We start from the raw sequence: 13,225 nt of genomic DNA on the forward strand, positions 1-13,225 counted from the left end.
TATCGGTAAGGGTTGCAGTAAACCTGCGGGTCGTTGATGTTCGGCTTTAACTTGTTGGCAATGAAGACACTTCGACACAAAATCAACAATCTCTTTCTTCATTCCCGGCCACTAGAAATTCAATTTCAAGTCTTGATACATTTTCGTATTTCCTGGGTGGATAGACAGTTTCGAATTGTGGCCCTCTTGCAGAATTCTTCTTTTCAGTTCAGGATCATTCGGTACACACAATTTTCCCTGAAATTTCAACACATTACCTTCAAATTTGAAATCCGGCTACGGTTTGAATTCCCGTTCTTCGATGATCTTCTTCAAGAATTCATCCTATTGCTGTTTCTCTTTAATCTCTTCAATCAGTGCCGGTTGAGTAGAAATAGTAGCTAAGGTTCCACGTTGTTCACGCAAAACGACCTCAACTTCAAATCTTTCAAGGTCACATAGCAACTCTTTTTGTCCGGTGAGTAAACAGGCTAAATTTCCAATCGATTTCCGACTCAATGCATCGGCAACGGTGTTGGCTTTTCTTGGGTGGTACAAAATTTGTAGGTCATAATCTTTTATCAGTTCTAACCATCTCCGCTGCCTCATGTTCAGTTCTTTCTGTGTGAAGAAGTACTCCAGACTCTTATGGTCTGTATACACCTCACATATTGCCCCATAAAGGTAGTGACGCCAGATTTTCAGTGTAAACACTACTGCAGCAAGTTCCAAATCATGGGTCGGGTAAGTTCTTTTTATGCGGTCTCAGTTGTCGGGAAGCATACGCAATCACTTTCCAATTCTGCATTAAAACACATCCCAAACCCTTATGAGAAGCATCACTATATACAGTATAACCATCTGTACCTGAGGGTAAGGTGATAATTGGTACAGTCACTAGGCGAGTTTTCATTTCTTGAAAAGCTGATTCCCTCTGATCGGTCCAGTCAAACGATATCCACTTCTGAGTCAGCTGTGTCAATGGTAGGGCAATTTTGGAGAAGTCTTTGACAAACCTTCTGTAATACCCGGCTAAGCCTAGAAAATTTCGGACTTCGGTAACATTTGTCGGTCTAGGCCAGTTCACTACTGCTTCAATTTTCTGTGGATCAACTGAAATTCCATCCTTACTGATCACATGCCCTAAAAACATCACACTGTCTAGCCAAAATTCACATTTAGTTAGTTTTGCATAAAGTTTCTGGTCCCTTAGGGTCTGTAGGGCAATTCTCAAATGATGTTCATCTTCCTCCGTGCTTTTGGAATAAATCAATATGTCATCTATGAGTACAACAATAAAGTCATCAAGGTATGGTTTGAAAATTTTGTTCATAAGGTCCATAAATGCAGCAGGTGCATTGGTAACTCCGAAAGGCATAACAAGAAATTCGTAATGTCCGTACCTTGTTCGAAAGGCAGTCTTTTCAATGTCTCATGTCTTGACTTTCAACTGGTGGTATCCAGATCTCAGATCAATTTTGGAGAACACTTGGGCACCCTATAACTGGTCAAATAAATCATCAATGCGAGGCAATGGATATTTATTTTTCACTGTTACCTTGTTCAGTTCTTGGTAGTCAATGCAGAGTCTCAGTGAGCCGTCTTTCTTCTTTACAAACAAAACTGGAGCACCCCACGGTGAAGTACTGGGCCTGATGAACTTCTTATCTAATAACTTTTGTAGCTGAACTTTCAGTTCTTTCAATTCAGTCGGTGCCATTCTGTAAGGAGCTTTAGATATCGGCTGCGTACCCGGAATCACATCATTGGTGAACTCAATCTCCCTATTAATCAAATCCCCTGGCAGATCATCTTGAAAAACCTCTGGGAATTTTCTGACTATAGGAATACTGTTCACATCAGTTTTATCATCAGTAGGTACAGTCAATACAGAACATAGATACCCTTCACACCCCTTTCTAATCAGTTTGAGAGCTTTCATGGATGAAATCAGATATGGGGGAGGTACTACTCCTACTTCGTTAAACACAAATTCAGGCAGTCCGGGTGGACAGAAAACAACTTGTTTTGTTACACAGTCTATGGTAGGATGATATTTTGTTAACCAATCTATTCCCAATATCACATCAAAATGGTCTATATTCAATGGCAGTAAATCAATATACAAATGTGCATCTCCAACAATAATTTCACATGCAGGGTACATATAAGCACAAGTCATGGATCCCCCAACAGGTGAAGATACAGCTAACAGATAGTTCATGGGTTCCAATGGTCTATTCAATTTTTACGAAAAAGCATACGATACATATGAATGCACAGACCCCGAATCAATCAAAACATACGCATTTTGAGCATAAATTGAGAGTATACCTGACACGATGGTCTCAGTATTTTGTACGTCTCCCGGTACGAGTGCGAACACTCGGCCTTGCCTCATAGGCTCTTTCCCAGTAGCTTTAGGGTTGGGTTTTGGTGCAGCAGTTGATGCTGCGGCGCTGGCTGCAGCTTTACTATTGCCCGGAGGAGTGGAAGGGCAATCTTTAACCATGTGGCCCACCTTGCCACACCTGTAACAAGCACCAGAGACTTTATAACAAACCTCCTTGTGTTTCTTACCATATTCAGAATAGGGTGGTATAAAACCACTTCCCTGACTGGAACTGGTTGCTGACCCTGTATTCTGCTTCTTATTCGATGAATTGTTTCTGCCTTTCTTGAATTTAAAATCCCGTCTCTTACCATGCCATTCAAACGCTGGTGTTTCAATCTATTTCAATACTTCAATGTTCGACTTAGCCATTATTGCTCGGTCAAGAACATCCACATACTTAAGCAGTTTCAAAACATTAATTCTGTCCAGTATTTCCATATTAAGGCCGCCTTCAAACTTTCTGGCCTTCTTGTAGTCAGTGTCAACCATGTGCGGTGCATATCTGGCGAGGTCAGTAAACTTTGACTTATACTCAGCCACGGACATGGTACCTTGTTTTAGTTGTTCAAATTCAGTCACCTTTCTGTCCCTGACACACTGTGGAAAGTATTTCTCAAAGAAGGCTTCTTTAAATTGAGCCCAAGTCATAACGGTGTCGGTGTCACGGACTAGCATCCACAACCTTCTGGCCTTTTCTTGTAAGGTAAAGGTAGCCAGTAGCACTTTGTGTGCTTCAGAACACGGAAAGACTTCAAATAACTTTTCTGTTTCAAGCACCCACGCTTCGGCCTTTAAGGGTTCAAGGCCTCCCTAAAAGGATGGCGGTTTCATCTTACTAAACTTTTGTGTCAGAGCTATTATATCATCATTAACAGGTGGCTCTGGTTGTGCTAGAGGAGGTGGGGGCTGTTGGTTCTGTTGTTGCAGCCTTAAGGCCTCAGTCACCATTTCCACTGTTCTCTCTAGCCTTGTCATTCTGGCCTCAGATGATTCAGATTCATCAGTAGTTCTTGCATTATCCATTTCACTATAGACAATTATGACAATTATAAACATAGGCAGTTGCATACTTAAACACATTAGCACATTAGCATAGATATTCATGTCTTGGCCACACACACTTATCAATGTTCATGCAATGCCCTATTTACTTTTCTAGGAAATCCTATAGCTCATTTAGACACGTGTGTGCGATATAACTCGTGGTTTAGTATCGCTCTGATACCACTCTGTCACGATCCAAACCCGTCCCTATGGGTTTAGCACTGTAACCAGCCAGTAATCCGAGATTACCGAAGGCCTGCTTAACAGTAATTACAGTAATACAGAGTACAGGGGCTGGCGGAAGCCAAAATAGTAATTAAAAGATGTCCAATAAGTTGTGACAGTTTGTATGCAAAAAGACTTTTCATATATATTCACATTCAGAAACAAAACAGTGTATACATATATACATACATCATTTACAGGTGTTCAGGTTAGGGACCAAATCCCTACCATAACAGTACAGTACGGGTACACATGTCAGTCTATACAGTGTTACAAAACCAGATACAAAAAGGGGGAAAACTAAAACACCCCAAAAAGCCCTAGCTTGAAGGACTTGGAACCTCACAGTGAGGCACGGTGGTTGGCTTTGACAAAACGGAAGCTTAGCCCGACGCTCCTAGCAACGGTCTGGTGCCTGTATACCTACATATATATATAAGCAGTGAGCTAAAACCCAGTGAATAACATATACGTAAAGAGGTTAAGAATGAATGTCCCTTCAGTATTGAAAACAGTCATTTATCAGTATATCAGTTGTTCAGTTTGTGGCTCATAATTTATGCCATAACAGTCATTTAGAAAATATAATAGTCATATATGGTACATTCGATAGCAAAATAGTACAGTAGATCTTAACAGACCGAGCAATTAATGATGGCCATCAGTAATGGTTCCAAACATGGGAACTGACAGAGATCTCTGTAACAGTAGCAGTAACAGTTCAGTAACAGTAAATTGCCATAGATGCCACGAATACAGTTCACAAATAGGACAAACATTCATTCAGTAAACAGTGTCATTTCATAAAGCCGTACAGTCATTGTTCAGAAAATAATCTCAATTGAACATATCTATACAACATTGTTACTCACAGAGTTCTGGGCTACAGATAAGCTAGTACGCGTTCTCGGATGCCAACCCTACACAGTTACAGAGTGAACACACTAAGCTACACAGTTGGAAAATAATAACTTAATCCCTATCTTGACTCGGTGTTGTTTTACATCAATATCCTCATTAAGATGCCTTAAACTAGGCCTAGGAATGCCTAGGATGAAATGAGGACGCAAAGATGCACTTTAAAACACTTTTAAGAATTTTCAGAAAGCAGGGGTCTCGCTCGAACGTGGTTTTCTACGCTCGAGCGAACATGCAGACAAATGAGCTTTGCTCGAGCGTAACTTCCGTCGCTCGAGCGGACTACAAGCTACAGTAAAAGTACTGGATATACAAAAATCACGCTCGACGGGCGCTCGATACATACTCGAGCGTGAGACACATGTCCTCGCTCGAGCGTGAACTCTCTCGCTCGAGCGAACTGTAAACACATGCAAAGTACTAGATACACACATTTCACGCTCGAGCGCCACTTTCCTTGCTCGAGCGGAGTGCATGAACACAAGGCTTACGCTCGAGCGTAGAACTCCCCGCTCGAGCGTGAGTCCAAAATCTGGAATTTCCAGATTTGAACCTCAAGCTCAAAACTCAATTCCAATGCATCAAATTCCATCCTTTTGGGCTAATTTTCTAGAAAACACTTGTAAACTCATAGTATAACATGTTTTGAAGATCAATTTGAGGAATCAAATCCCAAAGGTAGTTCAATTAAAACACAATTCCAATCCAAAATCCAATAACATGAAGATTGATGCAAAACTCATACATGCATGAGTTCTAATGAATTCAAAGCTTCTAAAACATGCTCCAAAGAGCCAATTCTTGCAAAAACATGGTGAATCCATGGATCAAGACCAAAAATATGGACATGCATGTAGTAATTTCCATGAAAACAACTCAAAACTTAACAATAGGACCATGCATGCATGAAATCTTACTCAATTCAACAATTTAAGCCATATTTTGGCTATAGCCTTCAAAATTAACATGGACCATGCAAGAAGTAATTCAAACTATGAACAAGAAGGTAAATTCTCTACCTGAGGTCTTGGATTACAAGTGTAGAGGCTCAATTATGCAAATAAACCTCAATTTCTTCTAATTTCAAGCAAGAATTTTAGATGAACTCAATTTCTGCAACACTCTAGCTCTCTTACGTTTTGGTCTTAGAGGAAATGAGAGATGATGCAAGACTAAGCTCCAAATGGCCCACTAGATGGCAAAAGGGTGATTAAAGCCAACTTATGTAGTTTAACATTATTAAATCTAGTTTAATCATACTAAATCACATTTCAATTAAATATACCATAAAATTACATAAATTCTAACGAGCATAAAACATTAAGCAATTTCGAATTCGGCTGCCGATAAGGCCTTCAATTAGCAGTTTAAACATAAAACACGAACATATAGTTCACTGACAAACAGATAAAAATGCATTCAAACTAATACGTTCAATCAATCAGTTTAGGATTTCAGTCAATCAGGCAGTTAACATGCTTAATCATTGATTAGCACTAATTAGTGGTGAGGGTTGTCACAAAAATGCTGAGGGAGAAAACCACCCGAAGTAGCCCGGCCAGGTGGAGACCGGCGTCCAAGACAAAACAACCACAGTCGATCTGGAGGCAACCACAACCGGGGATGACTTCACCGACCTGTCCCCCTTAGTGTAGTTTTCTGTATTTTCTTTTTTGTTTTAAAGAATGTAACCGGGTTGCCAGCCCCTCTGTATGTAATTTTGTTTTACATCAATGAAATGTTTTGATTTCGCTAAGTGTTGCATTGTGTTTGAACTAAACAACTTCAGCCGGGATAAAGTATCTTGGCTTGAGCAAATTATCTCGGTTGAAACCACTCATCCTTGAGCAAATTATCAACTTATACAGCCGAGATAAACCATCTTGGAAAAAGCCTTAAGGATATCATAAACTCATCGAATCGGAGTAAAACATCTCAGTTGAAATCACAGAGTTGAGCAAATCGTCAACTCATTGAACCAGAGTAAAACATCTTGGTTGAGATCATAGAGTTGAGCAAACCATCAACTCATTGAACCGGAGTAAAATATCTTGGTTGAAATCACAGAGTTGAGAAAATCACCAACTCATTGAATCAGAGTAAAACATCTCGGTTGAAATCACAAAGTTGAGCAAATCGTCAACTCATTGAACCGGAGTAAAACATCTCGGTTGAGATAACAGAGTTGAGCAAACCATCAGCTCATTCAACCGGAATAAAACATCTCGGTTGAAATCACTAAGTTGAGTAAATCATCAACTTGTTCAACCGGAGTAAAACATCTCGGTTGAAATCACAAAGTCGAGTAAAATCATTAACTCGTTCAATTGGAGTAAAACATCTCGGTTGAAATCACAAAGTCGAGTAAAATTATTAACTCGTTCAATCAGAGTAAAACATCTCGGTTGAAATCACAAAATAAGCATCGAAAACAACAGAATGCTTCAGCAAGAATAAGTCACTTCTATTATATTGACAAAAAAGGTATTACATTCTGAAGTGTAAGGCAAACAAGTACTTGCTCAAAAGAATAACATAAAAACTATGAAAAACTTAAAAATAGTACAGTTTGAGGTTGGCTGCATTCCATAGCCGGGGTATGCCTTTGCCATCCAAATCTTCCAAGTGGTATGCCCCCTTGCCCGCCAGACCGGTTATCCTATAGGGTCCTTCCCAGTTTGCCCCTAGCTTGCCTTCCCCCGGCACCAGTGTGTTGCCCATCACCTTTCTTAAAACCCAATCCCCAACTTTGAACGGTCTGGGGTGCACCATTTTGCTGTATTTTTTGGAAAGCTCTTGTTGGTATGCGGCTACATAGATTAGAGCCTTTTCTCGGCGCTCTTCCACTAGGTCCAATTCCAGGGCGATGGCTTCAGAGTTCAGCTGGGGCTTAAAACTTTCACTGCGGAGGGTGGGCATGCCAACTTCCAATGGGATGACCGCCTCCATGCCATATGCCAAGGAAAAAGGAGTTTCCCCGGTAGATCGCCTCGGGGTCGTCCGGTATGCCCAAAGGACACTTGGGAGTTCCTCGGCCTATTTTCCTTTGGCTTTCCCAAGTCTTTTCTTCAATCCATCAAGAATGGTCTTGTTTGATGCTTCAGCTTGGCCGTTGGATTACGGGTAAGTCGGGGTGGAGTTGTAGAATTCGATCTTCAATTCTTCACAAAATCCTCTGAATAGGCGCCCGTCAAATTAGGTGCCATTGTCAGAGATCAGAATTTTAGGGACGCCAAACCGCGTTACCACATTCTGCCAGACAAACCGTTTGACGTCTTTCTCCTTGATAGTTGCTAAGGGCTCAGCTTCAACCCATTTGGTGAAGTAGTCCGTAGCCACGATGAAGAACTTTCGGTTGCCTGGTGCCGTTGGGAGTGGTCCTACTATGTCCAGCCCCCACATCGCAAAAGGCCAAGGGCTTGTGAAGGGAAGAAGTTCTCTGGTCGACTGGTGAATTTGGTGGGCGAGCTTCTAGCACTTCTCACATTTGCGAACATATTTCTGAGCGTCCGCTTGCATGCACAGCCACCAATACCCTTGCGAGATAGCTCGGTAGGCCAAAGATCTGCCCCCGATGTGACTGTCGCACATGCCTTCATGAATTTCGTACAGGAAAGCTTCCACGCTGTTTGGGTGTACACACTTGAGATAAGGGTCGGTGAAAGACTTCTTGTATAAAGCGCCAGATGGAGAGAGCCAAAACCGCTCTGACTTCACCTGGACTTTATGCGCTTCCTTTTTATCGGCCGGAAGGGTTCGCTCATTGAGGAAGAGGATAATAGGGTCCATCCAAGAAGGACCTAGCTCGGTGCAAAGTACCTCTGTCTGCTCAGTTTCCTCGATGCTAGGCCTAGGAAGAAACTCAATCAATAGAGGGCTGGGAGATGTTTTATCGACCATGGAAGCTAAACCGACTAACTCATCCACATGGTCGTTGTCTTCCCAGCCAATTTGTTGGACCCTGATTGCCTGGAATCGCTTGATGTGTTCTCTCACTAGAGCTTGGTAATTTGCCATTCTATCATCTTTAGCTTCGTAAACCCCAGACACTTGGTTGATAACAAGTTGGGAATCGCTGTAAACCATTAGCTCGGATGCGTGCACCTGAAGGGCGCTCTTGAGCCCGGCCAATAGCGCCACGTACTCAGCCTCGTTGTTTGATGCAGGGAATCCGAGTGTGATAGAGTGTTCGATAGTCAAACCATCTGGGGAGATCAAAACTATGCCCAGCCTGGCACCGTGACGATTTGAGGCTCCATCTACAAAAATTTTTCACATTTCTCCGACAAAGAGCATCCAACACTCTGAGGGGTCCTGGGAGGCTTGAAGGTTGATGGGATCACGATTTCTCGACTGTTCGGCTTCTGGTTCACTGCCGTTTGGTTCCATTTTATCCCCCATTGGCGATGCAGCACCGGACCCAACAGTTGAACTGCCATGCTCAAGTCCGGAGTTGCATCGCCGGGCTGAAGTACTATGCCGGTTGGAGGTTCTATGGCGGGGCACGCAAGTTCCGCGTCGCCAACATCGCCCTGTTGTGCAATTTTTGGCGAGCCAGCATTCACCTTCTCAGCTGCCATGGCAAGGTCCACCGGGCATACTGGATGAATTCCAAGTGAGAACTCAGTAACAAAGTCGGCCAATGTCTGTGCTTTTTATGGCAGTTCAGGGTTGGAACTTGACGTCGAATTGTCCCAATTCGACTGCCACTTAAGGATTCGACCGGAGAAATCCGCCCGCTCAAACAAGGCTTTGAGTGGGAACTCGGTCAAAACGATGATTATGTGAGCATGAAAATAGTGCGCCAATTTCCTGGAGGCCATCACCAGTGCCAAGGCAAATTTTTCCAGCGGCAAGTATCTCGACTCTGCCGGTAGCAAGGTTTTGTTCACGTAGAAGATGGGGAAATACTGGATGCCTTCTGACCGGACAAGCACTGCGCTAACTGCATGCTGAGAAACGGCCAAGTAAAGGCAGAGTTCTTCGCCGGGCTTTGGTGTCACCAATAATGGAGCAGAAGACAAACACGCCTTTAGCTCGGTCAAAGCCCTGTCACATTCCTCATCCCACAAAAACTTGGATTTCAAGGCTCGAAAGAAAGGGCGGCAGCGATCTGATGATCGGCTTATGAATCGATTAAGCGCGGCGGCCATTCTGGCCAGATGCTGCATGTCATTCGTCGAGTTAGGTTGATTTAATTCTTGTACGGCTTTGATTTTTGTGGGGTCTGCTTCGATGCCTCGGTTTGTGACTAGGAAGCCTAGCAATTTCCCGGATCCCACGCCGAAGGCACACTTAGATGCATTCAAGCGTAACTTGCACTATTTGAGAATGGCGAATATCTCGGCTAGGTCGGACAAGTGGTCTGCCTGATGCCTACTTTTGACCACCATGTCGTCAATGTAAGCCTCCATCGTCCGACCTAACAGAGGAGCGGACATTTTGGTCACCATCCTTTGGAAAGTTGTCCCGGCGTTCTTCAAACCAAAAGGCATGACTCGATAGCAGAAGAGTCCCCTTGGAGTTGTGAAAGAGGTTATCTCACGGTCGGGGCCATGTATGGCAATCTGATGATAACCGCGGTAGGCATCCAAGAAACTGAGCCTTTCATGTCCGGCCGTTAAATCCACCAGCTAGTCTATTCTGGGCAGAGGAAAGCTGTCTTTAGGGTAAGCTCGGTTGACGGTCTTGTAGTCGACGCAAACTCGCCACTTCCCATTCTTCTTGGGTACTACGATCGTGTTTGAAATCCACCGAGGGTAGTGCATTTCCTGAATAGCCCATGCTTCAAGCAAGTTCTTTACCTCCTCCGTGACAACCTCGGCGTGATGAAGAGATGATCTCCTTGTTCTCTAAATGACTGGCTGCGCATCAGGGAAAACATTGAGTTGGTGGAAAATAAAACTTGGGTCGATGCCAGGATGTCGTAGGGTGACCATGCGAAGACTTCGATATTTGCCATCAAGAAATCTACCATCTCGGCCCTTTCTTGAGCGGTTAGGCTTGATCCGAGCAAAAAGAACTTGTTTGGATTTTTCGTGTCGAGCCGTACTTCTACCAATTCTTCAACAGCTTTGTCCTCGGCCCTGGTGCCTACGTCATCAAGGACACTCTGGTCTTCTAGGCCTTCAATCATTTGCACAAAGCCTTTGGCAGCTTGACTCCCGTTCACTGTCACGAAGCACTGCTTCGACATGACTTGATCATCCCAAATTTCCTCAATTTTCCCCATAACCGAGGGGAATCTTATAACCTGGTGGTAGGTCGACGCTACAGCCTGCATAGCATGAAGCCAACCCCTACCGAGGATCAGATTGTATGTAGACGGCACCTGCAATACCCAGAACTCCACCTACTTGACCATAGATCCGGCCTTGACCGGTAAAATTATTTTCCCCAAAGGTCACTCCGGTTGCGAGTTGAAACCTACCAATGGCGAAGTAGCCGGAGCCAAGTCTGTATCTCGGAGTTTGAGTTGTTTGAACGCGTCGTAGTACATAATTTCAACTGAGCTTCCCTGGTCAATCAAGATGCGCTTGACATCGAACTCTTTGATGTAGAGGGTGACCATTAGGGCGTCATTGTGTGGCGTTTGAATGTGCTCTAGGTACCTTATGGAGAAACTAATCACATCTTTTTCCTCGGTCTTTCCCTTTTTAATCACGGGCTGGACTGACAAAACTTCCCTTATGTGTTCTGCTTTTTTGATCATTCCGCGGAGCTCGCATACACGCGCCGATCACATTAACCACTCCTTAAGGGGGCACCTCCAAGTCAGCCGGTCCATGCGGATCAGCCGGGGCAGGATGCGCGGCCTTAACACCCCCATCGATATAAAGATCTACATGTCCGGCTGCGACTAACTCCTTCAAGTGTTGCTTTAGAGGAAAACACTCCTCCGTCCGGTGTCCTCGCTCCCGGTGATATGTGCAGCGGTACCGCGGGTTGAAGCCCCTTTGTGCGTCGCCTAACTTAGCAGGAAACCGGACGTAATCCTCGTCACGGATTTCACTAAGTATGCGATAGATTGGAATCTTAAAGACCGTGGTGATGCCTGTCTGAGCTTTCAACCTTCTGTTGGCATCAGCTACGTCATCGCGGGGGTATTCATCTCGGTCATTCCGACGTCCCCTTCCCCGATTTCGACGATTCTACCCTCGGTCAGATTCCTCGGCGAGGTCATTTGGACGGTTAGTCTCCTGTCCAACCGCGTGCACCTTGCCAACCGACCTCTTGTCTGTTACCACTGGAGTTGTCTTTGCGGTGGATGTCACTGCATCATCCTCTACTTGGATGTACTCATTGATGCGCTGCATTAGTTGGCCCATGGATGTCGGTTGGTTCATGGTAAGCGAGTGTGTCGCTCGACTCCATTTTGACACTGAGAAGGTGGTCCACCTCCTTCGGTGTTTTAGTGTTGGTCTTGAAACGAGTTACAAAGGCTTCCACCAACTGCTGCCACATTTCGATACTTTCCTCCGGCAGCGTCTCAAACCATTTCAAGCCCAGCTTGCCCAAACTCGACGGGAAGATAAGGCATATAAGAGTGTCATTGCGCCTATGTTCGGCCATGACCTGCCGGAAGTGGCTTACATGCATGTATGGATCGGTCTTTCCGTCGTAGAGCATAAACTTGGGCTGGTGAAAGCCCGCGGGTAGCGGAGTGGTTTCTATCTCAAGGGAGAAGGGGGTGGTGTTCAGCCTCACCAAATCTGTGTCTAGAAGGAGAGGCATGGCTGGGCGGGGTGGTGGCATTATGACCACTTCGCTGGCGCGGCCCCTGTAAGATAGCCGTTGGAGCGCTGGCACTAGGGGTGTTCGCGGATCGGTTTTGTGCAGTTTGCGGTTTGGTTTTGACCCGCCCGCATCTATGCGGTTTGGGAAAAAGTCAACCCGCAACCGCCCGCAGTGCGGTTTGCGGTTTGTACGGATAGGGTTTGCAAATGTGCTGGCGGTTGCGGGCGGTTTGCGGTTTACACTTTTTTCTTTACAAATTAATTTTCGAGTTTTTTTTTCCCAGCGAATTTAGACATCAGATTCATTTTATATATTTGTGATAACAATTTTTTGATGAGTTTACAAATAAAAATTGAATATCAATGCATTAAATGAAAGTACCCAAAACAAAGAGACCCTACACTAACATTTTTGCCATGAAAAAAATGTATATCAATGCATTAAAGGTTGTACTCAATTAGAATTGCCAGTTCAGTAATCGATAATCAAACTATAAGTTCTATCGACCATTAGAAGGAAAATTTTATTAGGAAAAAGTGGATGAATCACCAATGAAAATCATATAAGAAACCAAGTTTAGGACTTGATAATTCTACGGCATTAAGAAAGTTGAGAAATACTTAAAAATAAGGATCCTAGTGTCATAGAGAATATAATGGTGCTCCTGTAAAAGTTATAAAGTTGGTATATAAAAAAAAATAATAATAATAATTAAAGTGCGGGCGGTTTTTGCGGGTTGCGGGTTTAAATCGCGACCCGCCCGCAACCCGCAAATTTGTCATATTTCAAACAGCATCCGCCCGCATTATGTTTGCGAAACCGCCCATTTATATGCAGGTTGGGCGGATTGGGCGGTTTGAACGGTTCGGATAAACCGTTGCCCACCCCTAGCTGGCACCTTTTGAGTCTCTCGTCGACGAGCCCGCT

This window comes from Camellia sinensis, chromosome 4 (genome assembly GCF_055761805.1).
Source record: "Camellia sinensis isolate YWXY chromosome 4, ASM5576180v1, whole genome shotgun sequence".
Taxonomy (NCBI): domain Eukaryota; kingdom Viridiplantae; phylum Streptophyta; class Magnoliopsida; order Ericales; family Theaceae; genus Camellia; species Camellia sinensis.